Here is a 6,323-nt window from a genome sequence, read left to right on the forward strand (position 1 = left end):
TTATTTTGATTTTAAAAAAAGTTTTGAAAGCAGAAGCACTACAAACGCTTCGATTCTTCTAAACTTGGCCCGATAACTTTATGTTTTTATTATATGGCCTCAACCACGGACATCCACTTATCGTGTGATTGTTTGCATATCGCCAGCCAGCTCTTTCTCAAGTGCTCTCGTAAAAGGAAGTACAGTAGGGCGGTTTTTTTTGTTTTTTTTTCTGTGAGGTAAGAGGGTCTATATATAGCACAAAGTGACCGCCATGCATGTTTAAAAGACTGAAGTTTTTAGGTTCGTGAGTGTCAACTGGACCGGATTCTGATTGTGGCAGGACTGTTTTAAAAGCTCAGCTTCCCAGGATCGGAGCCAGCCTCTAATGTGATGACAAATGATGGTAATAATTCAGAAAAAAATCTCCTCGTAGAGAGATGGTGGCCCCGAGTCTTATAAAGCCGAGAGCATTTGGTTTATAGCCGCCGGCTTTCCCGGTCACTGCAAGGGCTCCCTTCCGCTCCTCAATAGACTTTACTGGCAAAACATATAAAACACCAACCCGCTTTTCCTTTTTTTTCCCCTTTCTCGAATTTGAGCTAATGTCAGACACAGTGCATGACTCATGGAATATATGAATCTAAGAACGTCGAAAAAAATGATCAGACCGCATGAAGTCAACCAAGATTGCTTCTGCAGCCCATTAATGAGGAATACATATTTTTAAAATGAACAGAATGAAGCTAAACATATTAAGTAACAGAAATAACAGTAGCGAGTTATACAATACTGATATTTTAAATACCTTTGAAGCTTGACAAAATATCCAAGTGAATAAAAACTTTAAGAGTGTGTAATGTCTAATTTATGAAATAATACACACACGCACACAGACACACACAATAAAAACTACAAAATCTGGCATTAAAACCGTAGAACAAACAAGAAGACGTTTTGAAGAGTGTTGATGCTGCTCTTTTCCATACAACAAAATTTGATTCCCACTGACTTGGATTGGATGGAAATGAGCAGCTTGAACATTCTTTAAAATTTCTTCTTTTGTGTTCTACCAAAAAAGTAAAGTCGGTAACACTTTACTTAAAGCCATTATGCATAATGCATTATAAACGTAGTTCAGTAGCATTAATTATGCTTTGTAATGCTCCTTGTACAACCTCATGAATAATTGTAACCACAGTTAGTGCATTAATACAACACTTATCTATTCATTTTTAATTTGGTTATAATTATTTACCACAAGATATAATGCATTAATAATCCTTTATAATGCATTACACGTAAATGCTTTATATAAAGTGTTACTGTAAAGTCTTATGGTTTGGAAAGATATGAAAGACACAATGTTCATTTTTTTTTATGTCTTTGAGGACAAATTGAGATTTGAGGTGATTCCTCTTTCTAAGCAAGATATGATTTATTAATAACCTGCATTGTTTGGTGGAATAGCTAATTATTTTCTCTTTTTACAATTATAATTTTGTGCACTTGTCTTAACTTGAAGGAAGCACTGAAATGAAAAGCCAGACTCATTTTAGAAATTGCTGAATGATGACAGAATCCATTAATGATTCTTTAAGTGGTTTTACGAAATTTTGAGGGGGGAAATGCAATGCAAGTTATGTTTTAAATAGTGCTGTCAAACGATTAATCGCATCCAAAATAAAAGTTTTTGTTTACATAATATATGTATGTGTAGATTTATTATGTATATATAAATACACACACATACAGTATATATTTAGAAAATACTGACATGTATATACATTTATATATTTATATTCTTATATTTTATATTATATATAAATATATTTAACATATAAACAACATATTTTTCTTAAATGTATACATGCATGTGTGTGTATTTATATATACATAATAAATATACACAGTACACACACATATATTATGTAAACAAAAACTTTTATTTTGGATGCGATTAATCGCGATTAATCGTTTGACAACACTAGTTTTAAACAGATGGTTTTGGCATTTTTTTCATAGTTTAATTGATCCTAACTATCTATAGCAAAAATGCAGAAAATAAAAAAGGTTTAGTTTATTTGTATGCACATTTTATAAATGATATGTATCTTTAATTCCATGTTGTCATATGAATAACTAGTCAGTAGTCTCACAATTGTGTGATTCATTACAAAGAATCAACTCATTACAGTCATTCATTCAGGAATCAGACTACACTGGTTGTGTTATCATTTTGTGCTGAAGATTCAGTAGCAATGTTCAATAAATATCGCAAGAAAAATAGGGCCAGATTTACTAAACAGGGCAAATTAGCAAGAGAGCCATCCCATAAAAGCGCTTATGGGTGCGGAAATTTCTGCAAGAGTTTAATGAGTGAATTAGGAGACTACATAATACTGTTTTCAACAAAAAAATTGAGACTTTTTAATGCATTTTGGCCATTCATTTACACAACAGTGGCATTTTGGGGGACTGAAAATGCAAACTTTTAAAAAACGGGTTTCAATGTGCATGTTTTTAAAAAAATAATTATTTTTATGATACCATTATCATCTCCGTGTAAACTACAAAGTGCAAATTTGTGAAAACGGTGATGTCACGCACATATGTATTGCATGTTTGCATATTGTGTTTCTTTACTATCGCCATCTACTGGCCTGGCACTCATAATGCAGTATTTGAAGTCATGTTTGCAAATCCGTGTGAACAGGGATTGTTTTGACTATGTTGTTGTCTATACGAAAAAAGGAAAAAGGAAAAAAATGCGAAAAAACAAAAAAGGAAAAACGTTTCCATTTTTAGCAGATTGATTGTTGTTTAAGTAAACTACCCTTAAAGAACACAGATGCAGCCAGATCATTTCGATCATAATGACCAACGAAATCTACCAAGAGCAGCGCAAATTGATAATCAGTAGCAGGTAAACTACTAACAACACAGGAGTAAAATTTAAGACATGTTTTTTTATTAAGTAGTTTTATTAAGTTTTTATTGTTAAGTAATTGCGCAAATACTGACTACCATGGACACGTGTAGTAAATCTTGTATGGTGAATTACTGAAATACTCTCCTCCGATCAATTTTACAAATGCATATGCAATAAGGTCACCTGCAAAAATATGCAATATGCATATGCAATATGTCCATGCCTTTTCCTTGCAAATTTGTCTTTCGTAAATCATGACAGAAGAGGGTTTGCACTGACACAAGCTGTTAGTAAATCTGGCCATTACAGTATTCTATTCACAACCGTGTCATAATGTACAAGAGAGAACCGTTAGGTGAACTTTTAACAGAACCAAACCTTTATTTATTTATTTTAAATGGATTTAGTGGAACTTAAATGGAACTAGTTCTCTGTTCCCAACCTGACTAATAATGAAAAAAAAAATAAAAATCCATGAACCAGAGTTCATGCTCTGGTGTATGATGTCCCAAAATAGATATAAATGCATTACAAGACACAAAGTCTCCAGAGCAATCAGCTTTGGGGGAACAAAAGGTTGACATCGAGCGAAAGCTGCTTGCTGAATGTAAGCATCCTGAACAGCCGAGTCTGAGTTTACCACAAGGTTTGACAATGGATTTAACATGATCCACTCCATGACCCTGCTTTTCTAGAGAAAAAAAACAGAGGTCATGTTGAGTTCTTATTCGTTGAACTCCAACATGGCAACACAACCATCATCTCCAGGAGAGTCCTGATGGATACTTGTTCATCACTATTGCCGTAGCCACTTTAACTGCTTTTCCATGCAATCGCGCCGGTACCCCTGCTGCAGAAAAGGGGCCAAGAGATGCTGGGTTTGAACCGCAGCCCAGGCCCACCACCATTTAACTGGTGATCCCAGCATAGTGGTTAACCTCCAGATGTTTCAGTCCTTCCTACTGTAAAATTGGGGTTTAGGCAACAGGCACAACCCTACTCCCATCCTTATGGATGCCATGCCAGTGCCACATTCAACCTGCAACGTCCAGGCTCATGATTCTCATGAGAATCATAGATTATACACACAAGCTGCTGTAGCTTTGAAAAATTTACAGTTTTTGCATAAATCTTTAGTTTTGTATGTTTGCTTTCGATTGCAAGTTAATTGGTTCATATGGAACATAAATAGTTTTAACTTTACTTGAAGCTTTTGAAAATTGCTATTTTTGGTCTACACTTCAAAATAATAAAACACTTTTTTCGTCAAGTTTCACTTGAAACTTTTGATAATTACTACTTTCGCTTTACATTTTGAATGAGTTCAATTAATTTAATGCATCCTTCGTAAATAAAAGTATCAATTTCTTAAAAAAAAAATGTGCTCACCCTCAGGCTATCCAATATGTGGATGAGTTTGTTCCTTCATCTGAACAGATTTGGAGAAATGAAGCATTACACCACTTGCTCACCGATGGATCCTCTGCAGTGAATGGGTGCCGTCAAAAACTCAATATTGTTTCCTCTAGTGAAAAAGTAATCTAATCTGAATCAGGAGAGAAATCTACACAGATCAAGTACTGTTTACAAGCCAAAACAGTTTTAAACAGATATGTAGGTGGATTTTTTTGTGTGAGAAACAACAGGAGATGGACTGAGCATTATTATGGATTTTAGACTCAATTTTAGGGAAGAATTCATCAAAAACAAAAACCAAACATCTAAATAATGGATTTGTTTCTTGCAAACACACTGCTTTTGGCTTAGACAAGACATTAACTGATGGACTGGAGTGGTGTGGATTATTGTGATGTTTTTATCAGCTGTTTGGACTCTCATTCTGACGGCACCCATCCACATCCATTGGTGAGACAGTGATGTAATTCTGCATTTCTCCAAATCTGATGAAAAAACAAACTTATCTACATCTTGAATGGCTTGAGAGTGAGTCAGTTTTCAGTGAATTTTCATTTTCCTTTAAAATAATAATTCACATAAAAATTCAGTCATCATGTCATGTCTCAAAATTGGTCAAATATTTACTCTCACTAAATGGCGGTGTAGGATCTCCATAATTGTGTGTAGGCTCTATGCAGATTTCAGACTGCACACATGGCTGTGTGTACATAACGTGAATTAGAAACAGAAGTTTCAGAAGCCGGAATGAAGCCTCATTTACTTCTCATTACAAAGCAAACGCAACTTTCTGTGATGGATATCGATTGGTGGATGTTTAAGTGGGTGGTTCTTGGTCAGAATATGCAACGATTTGCACCAGACTTTATGGCAATTGCCAAATGGTCTAGTTTTTTAAATTAACTGGTTCAATAGATCCCTTGATCGGCTACATCAGCTACTAAAGTGAATGTTTTTTCCTAGCGCCGGCGTTATAACATGTAGATGCTGGGTGCGCAGCACCATGTGGAATTATTTGAATGTGAGTAAGCAAGGCCCTGTACCTCTAAAAAGAGACTTTTATATCACCATGAAACACATTATTGCATTCCTTCACTTGCAATGACATACAAACTCAAAAATGTTCCATTTGCATTTAGTTTTACAACAACATGTCTCACCCAAACCTCGAAAATATGGGTTGTTTGATGGGCGTTTGGGAACATGAAATGCTCTATGGTAATGCGTCAAGGTTTTTTTTGTGGGTTTGTTGTCAATATATGAATTAATATCATATTGTTGTAATGCGAAACTATCATAGGTCAAAGCTGTTTTAGTTGTGGTCTAAACATAAGGCTTTTAAAGAAAGAAGGGTAAATGATGATGTGGTGAAACTGGCTGTGACTTCTGATTTAAAACTGAAGCCTCGATGGCACTTCCCTAGTGTACTTCGCGACTCCGTTTGCATTAAAACAGCCATGTTAGCTGTAACAGATGCTTTTACAGTTATTGCAAACGGCTAAACACAAACCGCACTAATATTAAAACCAGGCAGCTCTTCTTATGATGCAGCAGGCAAACTAATATTTGCCTTGGAATAGCTGTTGACCTAAGCGTACCATGTGTCGTACCACACTTTTTCATCATGTGGTGACTTTACTCAAGTTCGGTTGACAAATCAATGAAACACCTCATTAAACTGCGAGCTGAACATTGACAGAAGTAGGTAACACAAAGTAACACAAAGTTTAATGACTTCAACAATATCCAAAGGCTAATATTCTAATTCCATATAAAATATATTAAAATGTTCAAAGATTTTGCTTTTTTAAGTCCAAACTAAGACTAAACCGTACAATATTAACATATTGACATTATCTAAAATGTCAAATTCTATTGTAATTGTAATTATTAGTATGATTTGTTGTATTGAATGTACACTTAAAGTGTACATATCTTAAAAGTATAAAATATATATATATATATATATATATATATATATATATATAAAAAACAC

At 34.5% G+C, this 6,323-nt stretch overlaps 1 long non-coding RNA gene across 1 annotated transcript in view; it reads left to right on the forward strand.

Annotated features, from left to right (window-relative positions):
* The first annotated feature begins 2,944 nt into the window (after nucleotides 1-2,944).
* The window catches only part of LOC107655271 (uncharacterized), a 6,837-nt gene continuing 3,458 nt past the window's right edge, over nucleotides 2,945-6,323 (forward strand). Inside the window, exons 1-2 of the long non-coding RNA XR_001630414.1 lie at nucleotides 2,945-2,956; nucleotides 3,447-3,453. This is a non-coding gene — a long non-coding RNA (uncharacterized LOC107655271). The remainder of the gene's footprint in view (nucleotides 2,957-3,446; nucleotides 3,454-6,323) is intronic.

Source organism: Sinocyclocheilus anshuiensis, unplaced genomic scaffold (genome assembly GCF_001515605.1).
Source record: "Sinocyclocheilus anshuiensis isolate Anshui unplaced genomic scaffold, SAMN03320099.WGS_v1.1 scaffold988, whole genome shotgun sequence".
NCBI lineage: Eukaryota > Metazoa > Chordata > Actinopteri > Cypriniformes > Cyprinidae > Sinocyclocheilus > Sinocyclocheilus anshuiensis.